The sequence below is a fragment of the Sciurus vulgaris genome (assembly GCF_902686455.1).
Source record: "Sciurus vulgaris genome assembly, chromosome: 4".
Lineage (NCBI taxonomy): Eukaryota > Metazoa > Chordata > Mammalia > Rodentia > Sciuridae > Sciurus > Sciurus vulgaris.
Genome location: NC_136464.1, coordinates 96,184,115 through 96,197,114, shown reverse-complemented (window position 1 = coordinate 96,197,114; position 13,000 = coordinate 96,184,115). Strand labels below are relative to the sequence as shown.

At 37.9% G+C, this 13,000-nt stretch overlaps 1 pseudogene across 1 annotated transcript in view; it reads left to right on the top strand.

The window, feature by feature from the left end:
- The window catches only part of LOC306658958 (Krueppel-like factor 12), a 41,224-nt pseudogene extending 30,644 nt beyond the window's left edge, over positions 1-10,580 (top strand). The window contains exon 4 of the transcript in view: positions 10,205-10,580. The product of the transcript in view is annotated as a Krueppel-like factor 12 (transcript). The remainder of the gene's footprint in view (positions 1-10,204) is intronic.
- Positions 10,581-13,000: the final 2,420 nt, after the last annotated feature.

Below are 13,000 nucleotides of genomic sequence, written 5' to 3'. Positions count from 1 at the left end.
AAAGATGTTGAACATATTTTCATGTTTCTTGATTGCTTGTAGATCATCTTCTGTGAAGTGTCTGTTCATTTTCTTAGCCCATTTGTTGATTGGATTATTTGTATTCTTGGTGTAGAGTTTTTGAGTTCTTTATATATTCTGGAAATTAGAGCTCTATCAGAAGTATAAGTTAACCATTCAATTTTTAAATTACTTAATGCCCACTCACTGTACATAACAGAATACAGAAGAAAAAGTAAGTCCAAGGTAGATTTTCTGCTCTTTCTTAAATTTAATGTCCCTTAGATAAGTACTATGGTTAAGTAATACTTAAAATTATTATTACAGGTGTCAATCTGTGTCTTTAAGGATTCAACTTTCTCCAGTCCACAACCCAGAATATGCAGAGAGAAATAAAACACTGAATGAGTGACATAAGAAGTGAACACAAAAGCCATGGATTAATGCTAATGTCTTATCCATGCATAAGAGAAGAAAATGAGTTCGATTGATTTCATTATTCTACATATGTACTCACCACAAAATCAGCTTATTAGTAAATATTTCAAATCTGATCCGCCTAAAGTGGATTCAGTATTGACTGAAATAAATTGGGAACTGGCAGGCTTGGGTTTGGAGCAGTTATAATCAATTGACAAAGTGGAAAAGTAGTGGGAAATATTGGTGTGGTGAACTCTAAGACAGCTCCTGGAGTTCAGGAAATAAGGGTGCTCAGCACAGTGGAAAAGCCTGCTTATTAGTGAAAAATTTTATGATTTTTATTCAATCTCAAAAGGGTTTTTGCACTCTAAGATGAACTTCTAGAGCACACGAGTCAATTATAAATCTATTTTCTTTTCACAAACAAATAAAAATATTTTCAGTATGATTCGTTAGAATTATGAAACCCTAATAACTACTTCGTAACCTCCACAAACATTAATTTTGTTGTTTTTAAATGATGACATTCCCTAATTGCTGATTCTAAGCAGTAACTCACATGATAGAAATAAGAGGTATGAGAAAAAGTTTAAAATTATTTCCAGAAGGGAAAGAAAAGCCCTTTAAAAGTAATTTAGGCAAAAGTTCGATAGAAATCATGAACATTTTTATTTCCTTGTCATCCCATGGCCTGTTGAAACCCCAAATATAATATTCCAAGACTTTACAGAGTAATAGAAATTTAATGATAGTGATTTTCCCTCGACAAATGTTAATATTACAATGTAAGTCAGAATGTAATTTTTTAAAGAAAATGCAAATTAGATGCTTTTATCATATTACACAATCTCTTGCCAATTAGGGAATGCTGTGATCATTTTAAGTAAAGCTCTGCATTATTACCAGCATCTTCATCAGCAAATATTGCATTTTACAGTATATAAGGGAGTATGATTGACACTGCCTCTCCTTCAAGGAGCAGAAAAAATAAGAGGGATGCAAAAATAAGTATGTATTTCACTATAGTTCAAAATGGAAAATGAAAAAATGCCATACAACATATGGATGCAACATATTTGTTGATCTTGGTTAACGAAGGGATTGCATTTAGTTAGAAAGCAAAAGGAAATTTTGTGAAGAAGGTATCATTCTATAGGACAGGTAGTTTTTCTGGTTTTTGGTTTTTTTGGTCATATTGTGTGTGGAAGGAAATAGACTGATAATGCTGGATTCAGGGGCTCTGGGGTAAATCTCGTGCAAGAAGCATGAGGGTAAGATGAGTTGGAGAATGTTGTGAGGGACTGCAGAACCCTATTTTTTGGATGATGGGAAAAAATTCAAGATTTTAAAGTGAACGATGATTTAAGAAGAACCTTAGAATCAACCGGTGACCAAGAGAAATGCTTTGTGGGATGAATGTAGATAGCAGGACCTTGGGAATGTTCAGTATGTAAAGAATCCAGAAAAGTCATAGGGTGAAATGAACATTAACTCCCAGTTGATTTAATGAGGGGGACAAATGAAATGAATGACAGCCTGGAACCTGGGAGAGCAGGAGAATGACAGATCTATCCACAGAAATCAGAAGCCAGGAGGATGAACAGGAATTGAATGTGAGATTATTTTGAACATGCAGGTGGAGATGTAGTCAGTAAGGCAGTCAACGGTGAGCCTAGGTTTAGGGTGAAGGTTAGAGCTAGGCCCATGGATTTGGCAGTCAGTCCCACTTACTTAGTGGTTGACATTGGAAAAGTTGGAGAATTGTGCAGAATCACTGAGAGCTCATCAACAGAGAAACGGAAGAGCTCATCATTTGAGTGAAATGTAGGGGACACACTGACATTTAATATCATATAGAAAGAGGAGAGCCAGGAGAAGATAGGAGGACAGGTGAACACAGGGAGAAATACATCAGAGAATGCAATAGTGTTCCACAATCAACAAATACTTTCTCTCCAGGACCAGGTAGTATTTTATGGTGAGCCATGTGGTTTCTGCAACAACTGTTCAATCCTGCTGTTGTAGTGCTAAAAGAGTTAGATGTGAAAATAAATGAGCATGGCTGAATAAAACTTTATTCACAAAAACAAATACAACTTCCACAGGCCTTAATTTGCCTGAGAAAGAGGGAGAGTTTTAAGAAGCTGGGAATGAAAATGCAGAGGGATAAACAGCAGTGTGGACAGCTGTGGAGAAGTCCAGCAGTATTGTGACAAAAGTGGACCTTGCACTAGGGAATGGTAAGAGCATTATGAGGTTATTTTTTGTAATACAATGGTAGCAGATGCCATTACACTGTCAAGTATACAGGTAGGAATTGGGAGGAAATGAGTAAATTGCACATTATATCCACACAGTACAAATATCCCAGGATTTACAAAATTGAATTTTAAAATCTTCATTTAGAGTTGTATGAATAATCACAGCAGGTGCAGTGAAAGCATACAGCCTCATTTACAGTAGCATAAATAATGGAAGCAAGAAGCAAGTCTTAGTCAACACCAGTAAGCAGATCAGGCACTGGGTGAACTGTCATGAATCATGGAGTTTACAGTACTTTGAGTCAGGACAAACAAGTAGGGCGTCTGTAAGTGGCAGGTGGCCTGTCACTGGCTGAAAGAGGGAGAAAAGACAGCCCAGTGACACTGAAGCTGCTGCCCACCCAGCTGCCCCTCTCCTCTCCAGCCCTGATGCATGGAGAGGAAGGGATTCAGTTGTACCTTCATCTGGGACTCCTGACCTTCTTTTAAAAGACAATGCTGGAGCTCTAATATTATGCTAAGCAAAATAAGCCAATCCCAAAAAACCAATGTCTGAATGTTTTCTGTAATATGTGGATGCTAATTCACAATAAGGGATGGGGGAAATAGAGGTATTTTGGACTAGACAGAGGGGAGTGAAGGGAGGGGAAGGGGCTTGGGGGTAGGAATCATAGTAGAATGAATCAGAAATTATTACCCTGGTGGTTATGTATGATCACATGACCTGCATAACTACATCACATACAACCAGACAAATGAGAAGTTATACTCCATTTATATATGATGTGACAAAATGCATTCTATTGTCATGTATAACTAGTTAGAACATATTTTAAAGTATATTTAAACAAAAAGAAAAAAGAAAGACCCAAGTAAAGAGATACAAATTGCAAAAAAACAAAAACAAAACAAAAAATTTAAAAGAGGGAGAAAAGTGCTGGAGCTCAATCTCAAGACCTTGCCTCTAGAAAATGTTGGTCTGTAAGTTTTAAGGTATGTTCTTAAACGTTGATATGTTTTAATGTTGTTGTACACATTTAATACAGTGACTGATGGAAAAAAATTCCTTTCCCTTTTGAACAACTGAATGAATAATTTCCCTTTTGAATAACTGAATGAACTTCAGTCTTTTGACACTCAGGTGGGTGTGAGTGAGTGTGTAGAGTGGACATGATTGCCGTGTGTCTGTCAGTTTACTATTAGGGGGGAAGAAAAAGTTCAAATGTGTCACATGGGTTAAAGAGAGTCAAAAATGTGGGGTTGGTGGTGCACACCTGTAATTCTAGTGGCTCAGGAAACCAAGGCAGGAGAATTGTACTTCAAAGCCTGCTTCAGCAACTCAGCTTGACCCTCCCTGTCTCTAAATAAAATTTTAAAAGGCCTGGGATGTGGTGCCCCTGGGTTCAAGACCCAGTACAAATTAAAAAGAGAGCCAAACATGACACAGAGCTTTGGGTGACCACATACCAGAGAGGATTCGCCCACATGAGCCTCCTATCAAATATGGACTTGAGAAAAGGAATAGCAAAGCTTTGTTTACCTGAGCAGTAATACCATGCAGATGGCAAGAATCAAAGTCTTCCCTGGTAAAAATGATGGATCAAAGATGTCCCTAACGTCAAAACACCTGTAAATATGTTTTAAATATTCTGAATTGAAAAGTGAATTGTGTACAATATAGTATGTAGCTTTCTTTTCCTTCTTTTTTTATTATTTTTTTAAAATTTATTTATTTTAATTAAAAATCATAAATTTACATAGGACAATGTTGTTTGATTCATTCTGTTATTTTTTCCCTTCCCCCAACCCTCCCACCCCTCTTTTCCCTCTGTACAGTCCTTCCTTCCTCCATTCTTACCACCCTCCTTATCCCTAACCCTAAACCTAACCCTAACCCTAACGCTAAACCCTCCTATCCCCCTTTATATATCCTCATCCGCTTATCAGCAAGATCATTCGTCCTTTAGTTTTTTGAGATTGGCTTATCTCACTTAGCATGATATCCTCCAATTTCATCCATTTGCCTGCAAATGCCATAATTTTATCATTCTTTATGGTGGAGTAATATTCCATTTTATGTATATGTGTATATATATATATATATATATGGCACAGTTTCTTTATCCATTCATCAACTGAAGGGCATCTACGTTGGTTCTACAATCTGGCTATAGTGAATTGAGCAGCTATGAACATTGATGTGGCTGTATCTCTGTAGTATGCTGATTTTAGAGTCCTTTGGGTATAGGCCAAGCAGTGGGATAGCTGGGTCAAATGGTGGTTCTATTCCAAGCTTTCTGAGGAATCTCCATACTGCTTTCCAGAGTGGCTGCACTAATTTGCAACCCCACCAGCAATGTATGAGTGTACCTTTTTCCCCACATCCTCGCCAACACCTATTGTTGCTTGTGTTCTTGATAATCACCATTCTAATTGGGGTGAGATGAAATCTTAGGGTAGTTTTGATTTGCATTTCTCTTATTACTAGAGATGTTGAACATTTTTTCATATATCTGTTGATTGCTTGTACATCTTCTTCTGTGAAGTGCCTGTTCATTTCCTTAGCCCATTTGTTGATTGGATTATTTGTATTCTTGGTGTAGAGTTTTTTGAGTTCTTTATAGATTCTGGAAATTAGTGCTCTATCTGAAGTATGAGTGGCAAAGATTCTCTCCCACTCTGTAGGCTCTCTCTTCACATTACTGATAGTTTTCTTTGCTGAGAGAAAGCTTTTTAGTTTGAATCTATCCCAGTGGTTGATTCTAGCTTTTATTTCTTGTGCTATGGGAGTCCTGTTAAGGAAGACTGATTCTAAGCCCACAAGTTGAAGGTTTGGACCTACTTTTTCTTCTATAAGATGCAGGGTCTCTGATCTTATTCCGAGGTCCTTGATCCATTTTGAGTTGAGTTTTGTGCAGGGTGAGAGATAGAGATTTGGAAAGATCTCCCATGTTCTTGGATAGGCACAATTAATATTGTCAAAATGGCCACATTACCAAAAGTGCTATACAGATTCAATGCAATTCTAATTAAAATCCCAATGGTGTACCTTACAGAAATAGAGCAAGCAATTATGAAATTCATCTGGAAGAATAAGAAACCCAGAATAGCTAAAGCAATCCTCAGTAGAAAGAGCGAAGCAGGGGGTATCACAATACCAGATCTTCAACTCTATTACAAAGCAATAGTAACAAAAACGGCATGGTATTTGTACCAAAATAGACAGGTAGATCAATGGTATAGAATAGAGGACATGGACGCAAACCCAAATAAATACAATTTTCTCACACTAGACAAAGGTTCCAAAAATATGCAATGGAGAAAAGATAGCCTCTTCAACAAATGGTGCTGGGAAAACTGGAAATCCATATGCAACAGAATGAAACTAAATCCCTATCTCTCACCCTGCACAAAACTCAACTCTTTTCCTTCTTATATTAATGTACCACTTAAGCTTTTGTCACTTAGGGCAGATTGCCACTTGGCAAGAGAGTAGCTGCAGTTTGTGTATATCATTGCTAGGAAATCTCTGGAAGGACCTGGGAGAATTAACATGACATCTTGATTTAATCTGCTGCCCAAGAAATCACCCCAAAACTTAGTGGATTAAAATAACAATTATCTTCTTTGTGCATAATTCTGTGTTTCAAAAATGTGGGGAGGTGCTTATTTGAATAGTTTTCATTCTGGCCTCACTGGGGTCACATAGCTAGTTACTTGGTGACTGGAATGTGGCTGGTCTGACATGGCTTCCTTTTGTGGTTGCTGACTGGGATTGACTACCCTGCCTACCGAGCAGTTTTTCTCCTGGGCCTCTCCTAGGTTTACTCACTTCCTGACTAGCTTCTAAAAATAGCAAGAGAGAAAGGAAGCCCAGTGTGCAAGTGGTTTTGAAGCCTCTCCTCTGTCCCATTTGCTAATGTCTCATTGGCCACATCAAGTCATACTGTAAGCACAAGCATTATAAAAAGTGGCCATATAAGGGCACAGACACAGGGAAATGTGGTACATTGGGTAAATCTTTAGAGTAACAATCTCCCATAGCTGGGTATTTGAAAGTCAGCAGGTTCAAATTCAAGTGTTGGCACTCTGCACTAATCTTCCTGGGATTTTATCACATGGAATGAAACTCATTCAGGGTTCCAGATACCTTGAACTCCAGGAGGAGCTGGTTTTCCCAAAATGGATCCCATTTAATCTCCAAGGTAAATTCTGAATGTTAATAGGTCATCTCCTGTTCTACTCAAGGAAGTAAATTTTTTGTTGTTGTTCTGGGTGCCCAGGTAACTTTTATATTGCCCCCAAATAAGCACCCCAGAGAATTAGGCCTTTATAAATGGGCTCAGATGTGCAAAGACTAATGGAGGTGAATTAGAGTGGATATTACTATTCCATATTTAATAAAAATAGAGTGGAATTATGCAGGTATGTGGATAAACTAATCATCTGACCTAATCAGCAATGCAGATTTTAAAAAGCCTTTCTAATTACTTCCACAGCTTGACTGAAGTTATGGGTAAAAACAGTTTCCAGCATGGTGGTAGCAGATGTATTTCATAATATTTGTTGAAAATATTGGAAGAAAATCCCCAATTATGTTACCTTGAAAAGTATATCAAAAAGGATATCTTGTTTAACATATTTTATATTTTTAATAAGATATAAACATAACATAACATAGATGGTTACAACTTTCACTGAAGTTACTTGAAGTGTTTCATACAATTAGATGTGAACTTTGAGAGCCAGATTGCTTCTTGGTTCACTGCCTATATCTTCCTTGGTTTCTATTACTTACCTATGAGAATGCCAGCTGCTTTGGACAAAATAACATCTCTAGAATATTCTTTTATCTTTGGCAATTTGCTAATTAGTTACCTTGGCAGAGATGTATTAGTGTGTGATGTTGGAACAGGTTTAAATGTTACATTGTTGACATTTACAGGCATATGTAATTCCATACTGTATGGTATTCATTCTCTTGGCTGACTTTGAATAGTTAAGAATGGGTGTTAAATGAATCATTCTAGAACAGTCTTGCCCAGAAAGAAACTACCTATGAATTTCTGACTGAAATGCCTGTATCTTCCAAACAGTCCTGAGCAGGATATTCATCTTTACTTTACATTCTGTGAGCTGCTCAGTGTCTTCCCAGTATGGTCATGTATTGCTTAATGATACTTAAGTCAACAAAATTTGTACATCCAGTGGTGGTGCCGCAAATTATTTTGCTTAGTGACCTTGTAGCTGTCTCAGGTTTTGTAAGCACCCTCTCTAATGTTGGTACAAGGGTGAACTCTCCTAACAGTGCACTTCTCAGAATCTAACCATGTCATTAAGTGAAGCATGATAGTGTATTATTTTAATAGAACTTAGCTGGAGCCAGTTTTTGTTCCTCTGGCCAAAATAAAGTTTAAACAATATGGTACATTCATTGCCATTAGAACAACTGAGTAGTTAAGCTCTATGTTATAAATTGGTGGTAGAACTTTTGGCTTTGTCCCCCTTCTGAAGTATTTTCTCTAGAGAGCAGATGGAAAATAAAACCCTTTTGTCTGACAGTGTATGCTACTAAGCAAATATTCAAAACTCTTAACAAATTTCCTCCATAATTGCTGGCATTTGGAAAAGTGACATCTATATTTGAAGAAGTTATGAGTGCAGTCACATGACAATGAATTTTTTTACTTGAGAATAAGGCCAAAAAACATGGATGATCCAGGATATGTTTGAATTTCACCATTAATGTCTAAATTCAAGAGATGAATAGTCGAACTTCTTAAGGTATAACACCTTTCTATGTACAGACTCTTAGAACTTTAGGTCAGTTTTTCAACCTGGGTACTATTGAGATTTTATACTGGAAAATTCTTCATTGTGGGAGACAAATACTTTTGTGTATTTTAGGACATTTAGCATATCCTTGACTTCTTGCCCACTAGATGTCATTAGCATCCTCCCCTTCCCACTCCCAGTTACAACAAACCAAAATGTCTCCAGATACTGCCAGCATCTCCTGGGTGGCAAATTTGTCTTCAATTGAAGTCTATTGCTTTGGTTTTTTAAATTATTTTTTCTTTAAATCATCTAATACATATTGAACACTTCCACTGTACAAAACACATTTTGGTTTTTATATGTACATAATACAGGCAGAATGTTTGTCAAATACACTAAAACACACTGGGTTCAACAGAAGCCAGTTTCTTCCAAACAACTTTAATTAGAAATCTGTGGGAACTCTCTCGGTATAGCTTTTCCGGTTTAATGTAAATATTGTGTACGGTCATAAGAAATTGCCTGTTTGTGAATTAAAAAATAGTGAAATATCAGCATTTCCCTATGTTTCTATGTAATATATGATGTATAGTAACAGCAAAATAAGAAGAAAGATACCTTTTTTACCAAATGTCTTCCTAACCATCATTTTAAATGTATTTGTACCCAAGCATCTTTGTAATCATGAATTGAAGTACATTTGCTTTCCTTTGTAAGTAGTGGTGATTTTGGAAGTCTTACATAGATGCCTTTGAGGAGTAACAATCTGGGTTAGATCAGGGTGAATTGAAGTTTTATGTTTTAACAACACATTTATAAACAAGCGCAGTACATTTAATTGAGAAAATGTGCTTACTTTGTTCTTGAGGTGAAGACCGATGGGAATTCTAGACAGTGGTTGCTAAAGCTGTCAAAACAAAAAGTAAGAAGAAACAAAATCTGATTTAAAACAGTAAGGGCAAAAACTTTAAATTTTATCAGAAATCTCTCATTGAAAGGATCTGATGATGATCCTGGTCAATCAGGTCAAGGCATCAGCTTCTTGCATTGGCAAGTTCATGGGTAGAGAAGAATCATACCTGGAAAATCCAGTACTGAAAAATGAAATCAGAATGGAGATGAAGAGTACTTTCTAGCATGCATATCTCTGCCATATCTTCTGCTGCCATCTCTGCCATTTTATGCACTCAAATATCTACAAATGGCAAAAAAGAACTGTAAGACAGCAACTCCCTGTGCCTATGAATGGTATCTAAAACTTTCATTCATGCCAACTTTGTCTCTTTTAAACTTATGAGAAGCATAAAGCAAATTATACCACCTCTATCTCATACTCTCTTTCTTTCAGGGTAAGTGCTAATGAGCAGTGAGGTAGCCAGACGTCTGGCAGCAGTTGCAAAGAGGAGGAAACCAGAGGGTGGGACAGTAGCTCATGAGCAACGTAATTAGCTTTTGACCACCCAGGAGTTGGTAATGTTGCAGATTTTATAGTTTCTATTCTGTTATATTGCCCTGACACTCTTGGGAGCTGATTTAGATTTTGCAAATCAAATGAATAAGAGGAAAAAGGTCAGTTGAGTGATCAGCACGTAAAATATGTATCTTTCACTAATTCCTATAATGTTTAGAGTAATCCATTTGTGTGAAAATGCACAGAAAAGATATTCCATGCTTGATGTTGGTCCAGGGCAAGGTTAATTTCTGCACACTAATTTTAATTCATTCTATTTGCCTTCTTTTCCCAGCACAAATGCACCCCCAAGATCTATCTCCCAGATAAAGTAAAAGTGACAGTGATGACAATTATGTGCCAAATGTGACTTATATAGCATTAATGAAACTGGATCTGCAGCCCTTTCCATAGTCAGGGCAGTCCAAGAGTAAGCATCATGTCCTCAGGATGAAATAAGTATTGCCAAGGGGATCAATGGAGGCTGGGCACTGTAGCATCTCCAGTGCCCCAGACCTATCATGCTAGCTCTGAACTGACATACCTGTCCGCATCTTTCCACTCAGCCTGTGCTCTTTGGGAGGAGGTCAGAGCAAAGAATGGAGTGTCTTGAAAGAGTTGCAAGTTTGTGTTCTGATTAGAAGTGAAACCTCTGTGCATATTTCCTAATATCTACTACATCCTGCTGACCTCTGGGGGTGGGAGCATTCACTTTGAATGTCACTATCTGATTATCATCTTCTTTATTATTCATGTGCAAAGTCAAGGAAAATAAAATATGGCACATGTCATGGTCTTGTTTTGGTAGGAAATTACAGAAGAACTTTTCAGAAGATTTAAATTTGAAAAATAATATGTTAGCCCTTTGTCAAGTAGAGGATATCTGTTTCTTGGTGAGGCAGATTTTGCTGCTTATCAATCCCCTGCCGTTTACCCCATTTGTCTGCTGTGACCACCTGCAGTCTGCCAGCATATGGACACCTTTTTTGAGTGCAGATTGTTCACTGTCAGGGGCCTATCATCCGTCATTTGCCTGCCTCTTGCCTGTCCATCACCTGCCTTACACATATTCATCACCCAACGCACAAGGTTCACCTCCCGATTGTCTGACAACAGTCAGCAAATTGATCGCTGACCCCCAGTGGAGCACCAGCTACCTGCTGTTGCCTGGAAGTTCACTGTTACAGTACCTGCAGGTTAGATTACACGTGGCTGCTGCCATTTTGAGACAACAGCCAGGCCCCAAAGGACCCCTGGCGAGACTGACTGAGCCCATCTCCAGGACTCCTCAGCCCAACTGATCATTCCCTACCTCTGGGACCCTCACATTGACTGAGTGCTCCCTGCCACCAGGATCCCCAGACCAACTGACTGTGCCCGATCACTGGGACCCCAGACTGACTACACCCAGCCTTCAGGATCCCGCAACCACACCAAAAACACCCGACCTACAAGAACCCTGCCTGACCAACCACACCCCACCTCCAGGACCTCCAGCTGACCACAGCCACACCCTGAGCAGCTGCAGCTCCCCATTTGCCAACACATTTGGAAGCCAGAGCAGCCATCTTGGATAATCCTGGAAGCTGGAGCTCCGATGATTAGGTGGGGCAAATCCCATCCTGAGATGCCTGCTGGAGGCTTGAAGCTCATTGTCAGATACTTCTTGTGCATCAGGCTACTGAACACTGGGAGGTTTCATTACTATATAAATGTTATATGGTAGATTTTCTTTTTTTCCTTATTGAAAAATTTTAAGTATTTATTTATTTACTTTTCTTGCTCTCTTTTCCTTTTCTTTACCTGTTCCCTCAGAGTCTCTTTCTCCCTTTTTTGCATGCTAAAATCCAATTTCTTTTTATTACACTCTCACCCTTTCTATTTTCTAGAACTTCTGTATATTCTTTTCATATCCCATTAACAGCCACATTCTACATCCCTCTGATCCCTCTACTTCTGTCTACATTAGATACTGCAGATGCTATTGCAAATCTGTTTGTTTTATGGAAGATAATATTTGAACTCATTCTGTTGATTATGACAATTTTGTTATTATCCTCATAGGGGCTACTTAGTCTAGGATTTCATAGTGTCTGAAATGGGCACTGCTAATATTTTTCTCCCCTTAAAGAAAAGGTTTTGGAAACCCATAGGGCCACTATAAGCCTATAGGGGGAAATCTGCAATACCCCAGATCTGCACTGCTAGAGGGGAAGATACATGAATAACATGAAAAAACAAGGGAAGAAAATGATCCAAACAAATATAGATTCTATATTCATAGAATCCAATGACAGCATGTTAGAAGAAATGGCAGAAAAGGACTTCAGAACATACATGATTAAGATGATTCACAAAGAAAAGAATGAGAAAAGGGAGCAAATGCAGGCAATGAATAATAATACCAATAAGCTGAAAGAGCAACTGCAGAAAGCAAAAGATTATTTCAACAAAGAGGTAGAGATTATAAAAAAAATGGAAATCCTTGAAATGAAGGAAACAATAAACTAAATAAAAACTCAATGGAAAGCATCACCAAAAGACTAGACCACTTGGAAGACAGAACCTCAGACAATGAAGGCAAAATATTTAATCTTGAAAATAAAGTTGCCCAAACAGAGAAGATGGTAAGAAATCATGAAAATAATCTCAAAGAACTATGAGACATCATGAAAAGAACAGATTTAAGAATTATTAGGATTGAGGAGGGCACAGAGATACAAACCAAAGGAATGAACAACCTATTCAATGAAATAATATCAGAAAATTTCCCAAACCTGAAGAATGAAATGGAAAATCAAATACAAGAGGCTTATAGAACACCAAATGCACAGAATCACAGCAGATCCACACCAAGGCACGTTATAATGAAAATGCCTAACATTCAAAATAAAGATAGGATTTTGAAGGTCGTGAGAGACAAGCATCAGATTACATATAGGGGGAGACCAATACGGGTAGCAGCTGACTTCTCAACCCAATTTGTAAAAGTTAGAAGGGCCTGGACCAACATATGTCAAGCTCTGAAAAACATGGTTGCCAACCAAGAATCCTATACCCAGCAAAACTAATCTTCAGATTTGAAGATGAA